Here is a 14488-nt window from a genome sequence, read left to right as displayed (position 1 = left end):
ATATTTATATTATTTGAATATGTTTTTATTTTGAATAAATGCAGTTCTTTTGAACCTTGTATTCATCAAATATATTAGGCAGCAGAACTGTTTCCAACACTAATAATAAATCAGAATATAAGAGTGATTTCTGAAGTAAAAAGGTACACTGAAGACTGGAGTAACGATCCTGAAAAGTCAGCTTTGCATCACAGAAATAAATGACAATTTAAAGTATAATAAATTGAAAAACAAATATTTTAAATTGTAATAATATATCACTATATTTAAAAAAAAAATCTGTATTTTTGATCAAATATAGGCTATAAACTCACCAAAATAAGTTATGTATTTTAGTTAAGTATTTTTAGTTATACAAAATACAGGTCTTTTTTTGGTCAGCTTAATGTAGGTCTAATTTAAGTTTAAATTACTTAGTCATTCAAATTGATTGTACTTAAAAATTTAAGGCAGCAACTTTTTTACAGTGTGGGTGCGTTGATGACTATTCACTTTTTGTAAGATTAAATCAAACAGCTTTAGGCAACATGTAGGCTAGGCCACTCCGTTTTTCCTATCATTGATGTTGCACGTATTCAACTGTAGATGGCAACATTGGTAGCTTCTAAAAATCACCTTCAAAGAGCCTGTTCAATATTAATTGAAACAGATCTAGTTTTGAGTTTTGACCGCAGTTTGTTGAGTTCATATGTAAGACTTTTGTTTACAGTATTAGTAAAAGTGGTAGAAAGTTAGGGGGAGAAAATATTTGCGTGAGAGTGGCCTTCTTGTTTCGTAGTTCAATCATCGATACCTGTGTTTGATGTCTTTCGACCACAGTTGTCGCCTCCATCTGTCGAATATTGCATGAGGACAGAGCCAAAGAGATGCGAACAGTACTGACGACTTCTTCTTCTCTTTGTAAATGATCATGTTCAAAGTTGTTTTTGTTGTTGTTGTTGATATATATTATAGTACCCAGAAAAAAGTAAATTTTTCATGTCATTACATTGTTTAGAGCATAAGAAACAAATTGTTTTGTGTGTATATATTTACACACAATACACACTATACACATTAGGATTTATTTTTCATTTACCAATCATATTTAGGTTTCAGGATTTTTATTAAACAAAGAAAGATATAACTGAATGCATTGATATACATTTTTACTTTATGCAACATGTGGATAAAATGGCCATTGGATTTTCCCATTCAGTGTATACACTGCATCTTATTTTCATATTAATGGGTTCTTGGTGCAACATGTCATGGAAAAAAAGAAGAGTAATAATGGGAGTAATAGTTGGCAACATTTTCAAAATAATATGTAATATTTCATAGGAATATTGATATGTATTTTTTCTATTCACTTGTTGTGTGTTCAGACTGATAAACATGATTTAAATCCTGGTGTCCTCTACAGTGGACATTTATGAAATCAGCGCCCTGTTTTGTAACAAAAAGTCATATTTTGATTAGAAACCTAATCAAACCTTCCTGAGATGTTGATTTATAACAAACAATTTGAAAATGTATCAGATTTTAATTTTAATTACAAATTATTATAATATTTTCATAAGAGTGCTAAGCATTAATGTCAGCCATTTTAAAGACCAAGATGTTACTGTCCTGGTGAAACCTCCAAACATTTGGTATCTGTATAGAGCCCCGAATGTGCTCTTTACAGGACATCCTGACTCAAAACTGTGACGTGTGTGATGTCACAGAAACTCATTAAAATGTAATGTCCACTATAGTGGACAAAAGTCTATTACTGGGTCCCAGGAGATGTTCTAAATACTGTGTGTGAAATACTACATTAATGTTCTATTTAAATTTTATTTTGACAATTGAGTTGATAATAATTAAATAACTGATGACAAACAAAGCAGAACCCCAGTAAAAAGATTTATCTGAAAGGTAAAATTATTATATTATTCTAATTTGTATGTGTGTAAATATAAATATTTACACATTTAATTGCCCATATTTTAAGTGAAGAGGTCATAATAGATAAATTGCAAAATCAAATTGAATGATTTGAATTAACCTATAGTGTTTAATAAAAGCGAAGATGTCTGAAATGTATATCTAATTCATGGAAATATTAAATAACCCCATTAATTACAAAATAATTACATTTAATAATAAAAAAATAATAATAAGTATAACTACGTGCCATATATTTGGCGCCTTCTGTGGTAATTCTAGTAGGCGGTCAAAGGGTAGGTTATAATTTTATATTTTACTAATCATAACTTTTACTCCACAAATCATACTTCATTAACAAATAAACACAAACAAACTTTGATATTCATAATACAATGTCATATATAGCGCTATTTTCCAGAGACAGAAAATACCTCCCCCATATTACTGAATATATGAAATAATTTGAGAGACGAGTGTACATATACATTTATATAATTTATTTTGTATTAACATTGGTGAAGTGACCGATTTACACATCTTATGTGTCCAGCCACACATTCGTTACATAGACATTCATAGCTATAAAATACATTCAACATGTAAATAACATGCCCTTCACATGCCGTGGATAAACAGATAATATTAGACAATATTCGGTTATTTGCTCAATGTACTTTTTAGTGTAGTCTAGATTAGTTGTTGTATTCTAAAAAAATGTGTTTCTAAGCGCTAAGTGCAGAGCCATTAAAGCCAGTCAAGAAAATGGCAAATTAATCTGTAAATTCCTTCATTCCCCCCCCCCCCCCCCACGTTCATTTGACCAAATCGACTTCAATGGAAAGTGAAAAGTGCACAATAAAAACAATAAAATAACATATTAATAAATTACAGACAGCATTTAATTTACAACATGTAACATATAATGAGGCTAGTTGTGTCTCTTTCTATGTGCTCTCTTCCTGCTCAAGTGGTCCATGACGAGCAAAATCTGATTGCGCGCAATCTCCCACGCGCAGCGGCTAAAGTTCTGGAGGACAGAAAGGTCACATATTAATCATGCATATCTGAACTATGAAACTACAAACACAGGCTCGTTGTCGTATAGCGCGTTATTTGCTGCATAGCTCACCTCCTTTTCAAGAAAATGTTCAAGCAGCTTGAAGTTCTTGACCAGCGTCTCCAGTTCAGAGCTCACCACCGGGACCTAGATATTAACAATATTTTGAATTAAAATCTAGAATTTTCGACAATGAAAAGGAAATGGTGATTCAGCCCAACTAATGCCCGTGACTCACGCTATTTGATTTAGCTTGCCGGTTGAGGTGCGCCATTAGATTTTGGAATGCATCTTCATTCCAGTGACCATGGGCTATTTTCTTTTTGAAGAGCTCAAAGGTAGAGTTATATAATATCTTCAGTGCCTGGTGTATTTCCTGTTTTTATCCACATGAGGGGGAAAAGATCAAACAAACGGTCAGTGTGCTAATAACAATGCCTAACACCAAAAGTGCTAAATATGTCCGGCGATCACTGCAAAGTATTATTATGCCACACCCGAACCAGCAAATCAAGTTCTCTGGGCTCATTGAAAAATACAGAGACCTGGTTTTGAGTGAGACTGCAAATAAAACCCCGCAGGAAGATATACTTCCAGGATTTAACATTTATGTGCACAGCACTGTATGATTATATTGTGTTGTCTACCTTTTTGGGAAGACTCGTGAACGGACCAGGCGCCGCATTTAGCACCTCTGCTCGGCATTCTTTTGGGCCCTTTGAGAGAGAGAAAAACAGGTTCAAGTTTAGGGTGTTCTTCACCAGTAGGCAATAACATTGCTGTAACAGTTTTGTTCAAATTTAACGAATAGGCATCATGAACTAACAATGAAAAATAATTTTACTTCAGGTTTTCATAATAGGTTACTTAAAGGGACAGTTCACTTTAAAATGAAAATTCTGTCATTCTTTACTCATCCTCAAGTTGTTTCAAACCTGTATGAATTTCTTTCTTCCGCTGAACCCAAGGAAATATATTTTAAAGAATGTCAGTAACAAACAGTTAACTGGAGCCATTGACTTCCATAGTAATTTTTTTTCCTACTGTGGAAGTCAATGGCTCCAGTTAATTGTTTGGTTACTGACATTCTTCAAAATATATTCCTTTGTGTTCAGCTAAAGAAAAAAAATGAATGCAGGCTTGAAACAACTTGAGGGTGAGTAAAGGATGACAGAATTTTCATTTTAAAGTGAACTAACCCTTTAAGGTAGCAAATCCCACTATAATTTTAGGTAGGTAGTATTCAATAGCTTAATGGCTAATAATAATACAAATATAGGCGTAGGCCTATAGATAGATAGATAGATAGATAGATAGATAGATAGATAGATAGATAGATAGATAGATAGATAGATAGATAGATAGATAGATAGATAGATAGATAGATAGATAGATAGATAGATAGGCTACTCACCAGTGCATGCAGAAGTTTAATTGTTTGTAGAAGCAAATCCCTTCTCTCCTGAAAGGATTCTGCCGATAGGGTCGGAAAAATGAAAAGCCACAGAAAACACAAAAAAGTTCTCATAATGGTTTTATATTGACAGCAGTGCATGTGCAGTGCTACAATTCAAACGATATGAATACTACGATATGGATACTAGTTCCTTGCAAGAGCTTGGCTATATATTCTCCCAAAAAAAAGAAAATACCCTATTCATTTGCATTTCCTTCAGCAGGTGCATAACGTGGGAAGCCCTGCGGTAGCCTATCACACTTGGAAGTTTTCAGAAGGAGAAAATGAAAGAATCACGTGATTATCTTCTTCGGTGAAAGCACAGCGAGAGAGATCTCGCAAATTTCATAATCACTATATTATTATGTTGGCGAAGCAATGACATCATCAAAACAAGTTTGATGCCAAAATCTTATTTCTTCCGTATGGCAGCCAAAATCTCGCATTAGTTCTCTGTTAATTTTTCAAAAAGAAAGTTTTTAAACTTTGTTACTCTTACATTTTATTGATTTAAATAATAAAAGCATGCTCAAAATGTGCAACATTATCCTATTCAAGGGCAATTGCACGCGTTCTTGTTTAGGGTGACATCATCAAACCGTTTGTGTGAGGTGATGACACAATTCAAGCTAGTGGTAATCCCTCATTGTTACAGTGCACTGTTTACATACAGCAATTCACTTTCACTTTCCAAAGTGACGAGACTGCGCGCTCCCGTAGAATTCCTTTAGTAATTCCATGGCCCTGCATTCTTGCATGACGCAAGTGATATTATCGGTGATTGCGATCACGTAACCTCCCTCACTTGTTCATTCTTTAAAAGATAAAAAGAAAACAGATAAAAGAAAAGCCCCCCCCCCCCCCCCCGCTCTTTTTTTGTCTTTTTTTATTTTTATCGTTTAAAGAATCAGCAAATGATGGTAGGCTAATTCAAGAATATGTTGTGCAAATACGGAAAATGTAGGCATTCAGTGTCTGTTTCAGTTCACAGGAAAATGGTTCAGAAAAATAGTTCAGAAATTCATTCCAAAATCCCAGTCGTATGGCATCGTGTTAGAAAAATAAAAAAGTAGCCTACCATTCATCTAGAACCAAAACATTGTTTCCCTTTCTAATAAAATTAATAATACCCTATAAGAATAAATTATAAGTAATTGCAGAAGGTCTGTCGGCCTAATGCTATTAAACTACATTGAAAATGAGGAATATATAATAAGGAATTAAAAAACAAACATGTAAAATAATTTATTGTAAAACAGTGAGTATCTTTATATAGGCTATATAAAAAGCTTAAAGTAGAGCATTGTATGCTGCGGACTAACAGAAAGTTAGTCTTAAAACAGAAATATCTATTTTTTAGAGCATAAAATAACAGAATTCATTTTCCTGCGTTATTGCAAATATCCGTCGGTAGAGGGCAGCGCAACATTGCTGTGTTGACGACGATTAAAGCATATGAGATTTCGCAGCTACAGCTTTAGCCTACTGTTTATATTTAGGCCTGCATGCAAGGCGTTTGCTCTCGAGAGACGGTATTTCGCGAAATAAATGAAGTAGTTAAAAAACATCTGGAAATATTTACCTTTTGTGTTGTTACCGGTGTTGTCTTTGTACATATAGGCCAAGGGTTCACTAAAAAGTTTATGTCTAGCACTGGTTTGAGTGCATATGGCTCAATGGGCCTATTTCTGAACTGTCTTAATTAGGAAACGGTTGAGACGAAAAATGTACTTCGGGATAGAAAAAAGTTCGATGTTTTGCTAGATTACAAAGATTATAGACTACTTCAAAATGAAGGGGAAAAAATTCAGACTACTGGGAAATGCTCATAGTTGCACGTATGCCTACAACAACACCACCTGCCTTTGTGATGTGACTATATGTCTCAGTATGTTATAAGATCATAAGATATGCACAGTCTAAACCTCACACACTATACCTGTCCTCCACTCCAGAGTGTGTTTGTGGCAAGGACATGTGAATCCTCGGCAGGAAATGAGATTGGTTGAGAAGAGGAAACTTTATGTGGCTGGATACTGAACAGGAAAGTGGGGGTTTCCTTCCAAAGGATGAGGAAGAGGGAGGACTGCAGGGAGAAAGAAAGACAGACAGACATGTGAATGTTTGTAGCCCTTGACAAGGACAGTGTCAAAAATACCACAGATCACTACTCTGCTGGAAGAAAAACAGCATATGCTGGTTTTTAAGGTTTTATGGCCGCTGATTTGAGCTAGTTTAAGCTGGTCATGAGCTGGTTTAAGCTGGCCAAGTGCAAGTCTTAAGAAACTAGCTCCAGCTCAGTTAGCCTACTAACTTATAACTAGCTCATGACCAACTAAGGACCAGCTTAGATGCCTAAGGTGCCATGCTTCAAAACATACCTACTACACTCTAAAAAATGCTGGGTTCACCAACCTGCTGGGTAGTTTTATTTAACTCAGCTATTACGGTATGCTGGAAATGATCATTTATTAATATTTGTAATAAATTATCATTATTATTTAGTTTAATTAATAATAATTAAGCAATAAACATTTATTAAATTGCTTATTAATAAAGGTTTACCTTTTGATCATTATTGTTGCCTCAAGTAATTGTGTGTCTGATTTTTTTTATTTCCAAACCAATTTTGGGTTAATTTTAAGCCAGCCATATTGTAACTTTTAAACAATATTCTGATCAATATTTTAAAACAATTTAAGTTAAATAAGACTGTGTGTAAAACTATGTAGCTATAAAAAAAGGGAAAAAATTGAATAGGTTAGTCAATCAAAATATTAATCACATTACAAGCCAAGTATATGAATAATTGATTTAAGTATAGCTCGACTACAAAGGCCAAATATCTTATAAGTCAAGTATACTTAAGTACAATTTTAAGTATATTTGTACTGAGAAGTACATATAAGTATAAAAAAAATGTAGAATTTCTTATTTTTTATTTTAAAAGAAGTATACTAATGTACTACTTATGTAAACTTCTTTTTTGTAAGGGTAGTTACGAAATAAATTAAAAAAAAGGCAGAAATAGTTTGTCCTCTCAGAATCCTGCCATGTGAATCATTCATTACTGTTCCAAAACACTGACACACAAAAATCCATCATTATGTAATGCTCATGGTAACATAATAATTAGTTTGCTGAAAAATTGCACTTCTTGGAGTTGTTAATTCCAGGGAACAGAAAATGCCCAAACTACCTTGCAGACACAACTAAATCACACCTGTCTCAGTGTCAGCCTAAAGCTCTGTAAAGTGCAAAAAACATGTCAGGGGAGTGGCCCACAATAAGTTAGCCAAATCAGAAAAGTCAAAAACACTCTCTGCCAGTGCACCATTTTTATATTTAGGACATATATATATATATATATATATATATATATATATATATATATATATATATATATATATATATATATATATATATATATATATATATATATATATATAATGTCCTAAATATAAAAAAAATATAAATATATATATCATATCATATCATATATACATATAGTGCATTTTCAGCAAACTAATTATTGTGTTACCATAGGCATTACATAATGATGGATTTTTGTGGATGGATGCATAATGATGGATTCTCATTTAGGATATTTTTCTAAAAGGTTAAGAGTCTGGGTGTTGTCCTACGGAACATTAGCCATCTTCGTCCATATCTCACATCCAATTCCACAGCCATTCTTGCTCATGCTCTAGTAATTTCATGCATTGGTTATTGTAACTCTCTTCTATTTGGGATATACCTCATGCATACTCCTGCATGACTTTCACTTGGCCCAGAACTCAGCTGCCCGCATAATTACTAGAACGTTTTCAAATGAGGATATCTCTCCTGTCCTCAATCCTCTACATTGGCTTCATGTTAAATATCAGGTAGAGTAAGAATCCTCTTCTCACTTTTAAAGCTCTTCACAATCTTGCACCCTCATATCTCTCTGAATTGCTTAATATCTACACCCCGAAGCATACTCTTCAATCTTCTTCATCTGTCTCTCTTGTTGTACCCACTGTTCATTTAGTCACTTTATGGGGTCCAGCTGTGTTCCTTGTCTGTGGAATTCTCTTCACAATCCTCACAAGAAAATTATTGTCTGTTTAAATCATGTCTTAAAATGTATCTATTTAAATTAGCTTTCTCTGATCAGTTTTAATCAGTTCAGTTTTAGAGCTATTTCTATTGTTAAACAGCTCTTGTTTGTTGTATTGTCTTGTTTTTATTACTATTACTCAACTGTATGGTGTCCTTGAATGTTTTGAAAGGCACCTTTAAATAAACTGTATTATTATTATTAAATGACACTAGCAGCGCCTTTTATTATTACGTAGCCTACTAGCAAATATATAAAACTAATTTAGCCAAATATTTGACAGGCAGTAAATTATAATAAATAAAAAAAGAATAATTCAGACAGGTCCACTAGAGTCAAAAACACTATAGACAAACTTTTAGTTAACTTTTTATTCCATATTTTGCATAAATTTACATTTGGCGGTATGGCTCTGTTCTAAATTCCTCATCCTTTTCATGAGCTCCATGAAAAGGCAAGACAGGGAACAGCAGCTTCCAGGGTCAACCTCCCAAATTTCCAAACTAGGAAGGCGTAAATCCCCCACTAACAACAGAACATGGATCAATGATACAATTGACATTGATTAAGTTAAACACAGTTAAGGTGGAGCTGGGGAGGAGGTGGGTTTGAAAGCAGCGTGCAGTGGAAGCAGCAAGCAGGCAGACTGAACTTACACTTAAGGCTTCAACATACTCCGCAAGAACAGAGAAAAAAGTTCTCGCTCCCAGGGCTGCGAGAACAAAATGGCGGTTTAGGAGCTCTCGCAGCATGTTCTCGACACATCGCCTGAACAGAACTTTTTTCTTGCGGGTGTCCGAGAACTATTGTGTAATTGGTCAAACATTAATGTGGCCGTGGTTAATGCGGAGAAACACAGATGATCGGCACCTGCTTTTCTCTTGAAGTATGGAATGTATTGATCAGAACGAACTTTGTTCTTGCCACCTCGAGAAAACGAACTAATTTCTTTGTTCTTGCCGAGTATGATCCAAGCTTCAAGTAAGATACCCTGTTTGAGAGTTGCCAATTGAGTGCTTGGGAATTGGATCAGCTGATATGGGCGGGGTTGGACTTTTTCCAATCAGCTGATAGCCGAGCTTGACTACGTGGCCTGCCTGAACTAATGCAGATTCTTGATTTAAATAATCCAGAGGAAACTTTAACATGCATACATGTTTGTAACAGTTTTTAAACTAATTTAAAATAAACTAGCCATTTAGATAGCATTTGAAAGGCTTTTCTACAATGCTAAATGCATCATGTGACTGTATTCACTAAACAATGTTGAGTAACTAGAACTTTGCTTTATGACCTAACTACAGCTGATTCATGTACATCAGTTTCCACAATGTTTGAAAGCACTACACATTCCAAGAACATGCTAATATGGCATCACTGAAAGTACAGAGTCCAAAGGCAACAGTAAATCTTAACGTGCCTCACCCAGAAAACATACCTTCTTTTTCAGGGGTGGGGCATGTTGTCCTGCTCACACATCGGAGGGTGAGGATCAACCTCTTGGTTCCTGGTTCGCCCTCATAGCCTAAATGCGATCAGAGGTTGTGTAAACTGGAAGGGAGGGAAGAAACCACCAGAGCCCAAATGGGTGTGAATCAACCACTGGGTGTTATTCATAGAAACTTCATGGAGAACTCTTGCAGTAGCTGATGTTTTTCATTCAGTAGTTGACATGAGGAGTGCATGAAACTGCTACAAGGGAGCCTGCACAGGGTCGCAAAATACCTTTTACTGCTCACTGGGACTTGAAAGACGTCAAAAAGTGTGTACTCTCATGAGTGAACAGCAGAGATGAAAGCAGTACTTTCTGTTTGCAGGTGAGGAAACTATTTCTAAGTTAAAACATCCTGTCAGTTGTAGTCTCAGTCATGTGTTCCTGTCTACTGCTTTGTTGACTGATTTCACCCACCAACTTTCCGCTGACCTGATTTATTGATGAGGCACAACACAGCTTGAAACAACATTGTTGATCTTATTTTAATATCATCTTGTTGGAGGTTAAGAGAGTAATGCTTTAGTGAACTAACAATTGGTTACAAATTATGAGGCTTTTCTTTCTAATGATTCAGTTGAACCATACCCTCATCTCCCTCTCTCTTCCTGTTGCTAACTGTCTGAATCTTCTGAAGCTGTGATGTGTGTGCTGGAACAGGAAATGAATACAGACAGAGGAGGCAGGCAAGCTTAAACTGGCACAAAGCACTAGCGTGTATACACACCCACCCACATACAGGCACACACACTGGCCCTGAGCAACAACTGTCAGAGCCGGAGCTATAGGTGGAACGACAAAGCGGTGGCGGCAAAAGACCGAAGCCTGTCTAAGACATTAAGAGGAGTGAGCTTCTAAGAAAGGAAAAGAGATTTAAAGACGAAGAAAAACAAGAGACGGATCCTACAAATGTAACTTGAACAAGAAGAGAAGGAATTAAAGGTGTGGAGAAGATGGTGCTCCGATCCTGCCTCAGCAGGTAATCTATGAATTTGGTTATAATAGTAGTACTTTGTATTCATTCTAAAGGTACTTTGCATTGTATTTTTAGTCTCAAGATTATTCTTTCAAATCTGTCCGAGGTACTTATAACACCTACCTACCTTCCCTTTTTTGTCTTGTTGCCTGACAAACAGCTGTCTGCCCATATAAAAAGCAACTTGTTGCAGTTTACAAAGAGAAGGCACGGTGAGCCATTTTATGCTATGACGTGAGACCAGAAAATCAGAGCATATCAGCTCTTGATTTTTGGTGTTAAGTTTTTATGTCAGTGGCACATCAATTGAAACTGTCAAGCTGATTGTTGAAATGGAGATCAAATGTATTGTGATGTAAGAGTAACGTTATCATTCAGCGTCATTCTTTGGTTCTCATCGTCCTCCGCCCTTGCAATTCAGCTTCATATCATCTGAATGGAGCCTGTGAAGAAAGATAAGACGACTCATTTCGTATGCATGCTTAATCCATTCACAGTGTGTACGATCAGTCTACTCCAAATGTTTAAAACATTTTAGTGTGTAGACTTAACAGAGTGAGAGTGCGCTTTCTGCATTCCTGAGGTGACTGGGCTGGTGGGTGTGGAGGAAAAGTGGAACACCACAGATCTGGTTCAGCTATTCGAGTGCACGGCCCATAATCTCGGTTCTGCCTCAGGTCTTCCCTGTTTGTACACCTCAAAATAACCCTTCTGAATATCTGAGGCCTCTTTTGGTTGGGCTAAAGAATGAAAGCAAGAATCATACTTTACTTGCAAGCATTTTCACTGTACAGAGTTGGGTTATGGTTAACATTTAAAAATGAAAATTCTGTCATTTACTCACCCTGTAAAATGTTCTTTCTTTCCCGGAACACAAAAGGCAACGTTAGACAGAATGTCCAGGCTGTTCTTTTCCATACAACAACAGTAGGTTAAAAACCATCATTGAACTAGTACATATGACAGGAGCACTAAATTCGAATTCTTACAACAGCTCTGCACGAGGAACTGACCAAAGTTGTTAATTGCTGAAAATCACATCTTCCATAGTTTTACATGTCATTGCATTTATATCATGTTTCATGCAGGAAATGAAGTTGGAGATTACTGAGATCAAACCTGGTGCATGTTTGAATGCACACTTCCACAAATTAGATATGATAATTTTCAACAAAGTTATTAAACAAATCTATCATGAACTATTTGGTTCCTCAATTATTTTTTATTATTGCTTATGCAAAATCTCTGGCACACTCTCAAAAATGTAACAGGGAAGAGAAGGGGAAGACAATAGCTTTTAATATTTGTATATTTTTTGTATTTTTATGTTCCGTACCCAACAGGCTATGAAAGATATAAAAAGTATTTAAATATTTAATACAAAATGAGGATGAAGGACTGACAAAAATATGGCGAGGGATAATACGAAGTGTTGGGAAAACCCTAAATGAAATTCTAAAAATGAGCGAACGCATCACATAGAGAACCATTTTCCTCCCGCCATGAACATCCTGTGAGAGATCCAGACAGCACAGCAAGGTCAAAGCAAGTCAGGCTAGAGAAAAACAAGGAGTTTCCGTGTTTAAACAGTGTCTAAATGGGAACGGCCTCCTCCAATTGTTCTACACGAACAGCCATTTTCAAATGGAAGGACACCCCTCCCCCCCAAATTCAGCTTGTGCAGATTCCAAGGTGATTTTCTTTTTAAAACCGCTCCAACATGATGAATCACACATTGATGTTTCTGTCATTTCTGCTTTACTGCTCTTCAACTCCAGGCCCAAAAGTTGACGAACAGGTTATTGCTCTCTCCTTCAAAGGTGCGTTGTTTTTTTAAAATACAGTAAGTATCCAGTCTGAGATCTAAGTTGACATAACAGCATAACAGTATGAAGAAGCTATATTCTCAGAATCAAATGTATAGCAGTGCGTTTGGCCACTCCCTCCTTGGATTGTGCAATGTGCTCCTTTGGTAGACCACAAGGCTTCCTAGCAATCCATTGCCAACCCCTGATTTATAAAGCAAGAGGGGGTCTGGCCTTCCGTTTAGTTCCCTATTTTAGGAAGGTCTGCTCTGTTTGTCTACAAACTCTCTTGGTAAGCCTTTTCACGTGTACAAGGGTGGCGTTCTTCGTCTCGCTTGTCTCTCATAAGACATGTCTTGACTTGTTTAAAAACAGCAGCTGATGTTGTTTAGCAAATGGCTGAATGACACGCATTTTTCTCCTTTTCGTATTGTTAAGAGCAAATGATTTCAATTTGCCTCTTTTTTTCAGTTTCAACCAATTTCCAGTTTCCTATGGTGAGATGCCGGATCAGTTTTTAACTGAATCTTTTTGTGAAAAATTTCAAATTACATTACATTCCAGTGCAATTGTGGCTGCAAGAGCTGCAAAATCGCTTACATCAAGTGTGTTTTGACATCAGTTTCTTTTCATAATTGAAGAATATAGGCATATTTTCAGTCGATGAGTTAAAATATCAATTTCATAAGCCTTCCTGAGCTGGAAGTTGTCATTTGAATTGCATGAAGAGAAATGAACTGAATTGCAGACAGGTTACACATTCTGGGAAAAAAAGTTGTCTTCCACCCTGATCCATATATATTATGATGAAATATATAAACTACATACAAATTTATGACAGCTGGCTCTATCACTTACATAAAATAAAAACATCAGGTCTTTAAAAAGTTATCTACATGTAAAGAGATTAAACAAGAACAAATATGTAATTAAACAAACCAATCAATGCACATAATGCATCATTTGAAATTTATATGTATATTTTGACCCCGATAGTGTCAACATAGTGCTTCTCACATGCGTTTACACTGTGGCCTGGAGTGTTGTGGTTATAAAAGAACTACATATTAGATCCTCTGAGAATTTCTTTTGATTGAAGAAGCAAGCTTGCTTTGATTTGACACAGCTTCAAACAACTACTAAACATTGGATGGCTTGGTCAGTCCCTCCCATTGTGAGGGATTTCCAAGCACTGAAGTTATCAAATCTATTTATGCAACCAAATATATACTTGCATTATATTTGACTATAGCCATAACCAAGCACACGCATGTCTCAAATCAGTAGACATCACATTTGTGTTGCTGACAGTGCAACCCAGTCTTCCTCTCTCCTTCTCAGCAAGGGGAAGGAAGTCTTTTTTTTTTTTAAACTAATTTTTAAAAGATCAAGTAAACCCGTGGTCATTTATTAGATAATAAAAAGCAAAAATTGGTGCAAGCAATGTAATATTTGCATTAGTATTGGACAAATCTATCACCTCTCAAATTCTTTAGCAATTAGATCAATTAGTATTCCTCTGAATGACAATAATGAGAACATTTCCTGTGTCTATACCTTAATGTCTCAGATGAATTTCTACATAATTTGCTGGAAGCTGAATCTAAATAGCACCTTGATACTAAGTCAACTTCCGTTTCTCTACAGGCAGTAGTCAAACCACATACAAAAGATTAAAAACTGATA

General features: G+C 35.6%; 1 protein-coding gene and 1 long non-coding RNA gene across 5 annotated transcripts in view; one reads left to right on the top strand and one right to left on the bottom strand.

Annotated features, from left to right (window-relative positions):
- Window positions 1–2724: 2724 nt before the first annotated feature.
- LOC137051915 (uncharacterized) lies at window positions 2725–6459 on the bottom strand. Its single transcript, XR_010899925.1, has 6 exons — window positions 6367–6459; window positions 4386–4444; window positions 3619–3687; window positions 3210–3347; window positions 3044–3118; window positions 2725–2941 (listed from the first exon to the last, which is right to left on the bottom strand). It is a non-coding gene; the product is annotated as an uncharacterized lncRNA (long non-coding RNA).
- Window positions 6460–10084: 3625 nt separating this feature from the next.
- The window catches only part of arhgap27l (Rho GTPase activating protein 27, like), a 32253-nt gene continuing 27849 nt past the window's right edge, over window positions 10085–14488 (top strand). For all 4 annotated transcript variants that reach the window (XM_067412589.1, XM_067412581.1, XM_067412574.1 and 1 more), the window contains exons 1-2: window positions 10085–10346; window positions 10659–11000. The gene's annotated coding sequence lies outside the window, so the exon portion shown is untranslated. The remainder of the gene's footprint in view (window positions 10347–10658; window positions 11001–14488) is intronic.

The sequence above is a fragment of the Pseudorasbora parva genome, chromosome 2, assembly GCF_024679245.1.
Source record: "Pseudorasbora parva isolate DD20220531a chromosome 2, ASM2467924v1, whole genome shotgun sequence".
Classification (NCBI taxonomy): Eukaryota; Metazoa; Chordata; class Actinopteri; order Cypriniformes; family Gobionidae; genus Pseudorasbora; species Pseudorasbora parva.
Note: the sequence above shows the minus strand (reverse complement) of the source record. Positions and strands in the feature narration are given on the sequence as shown.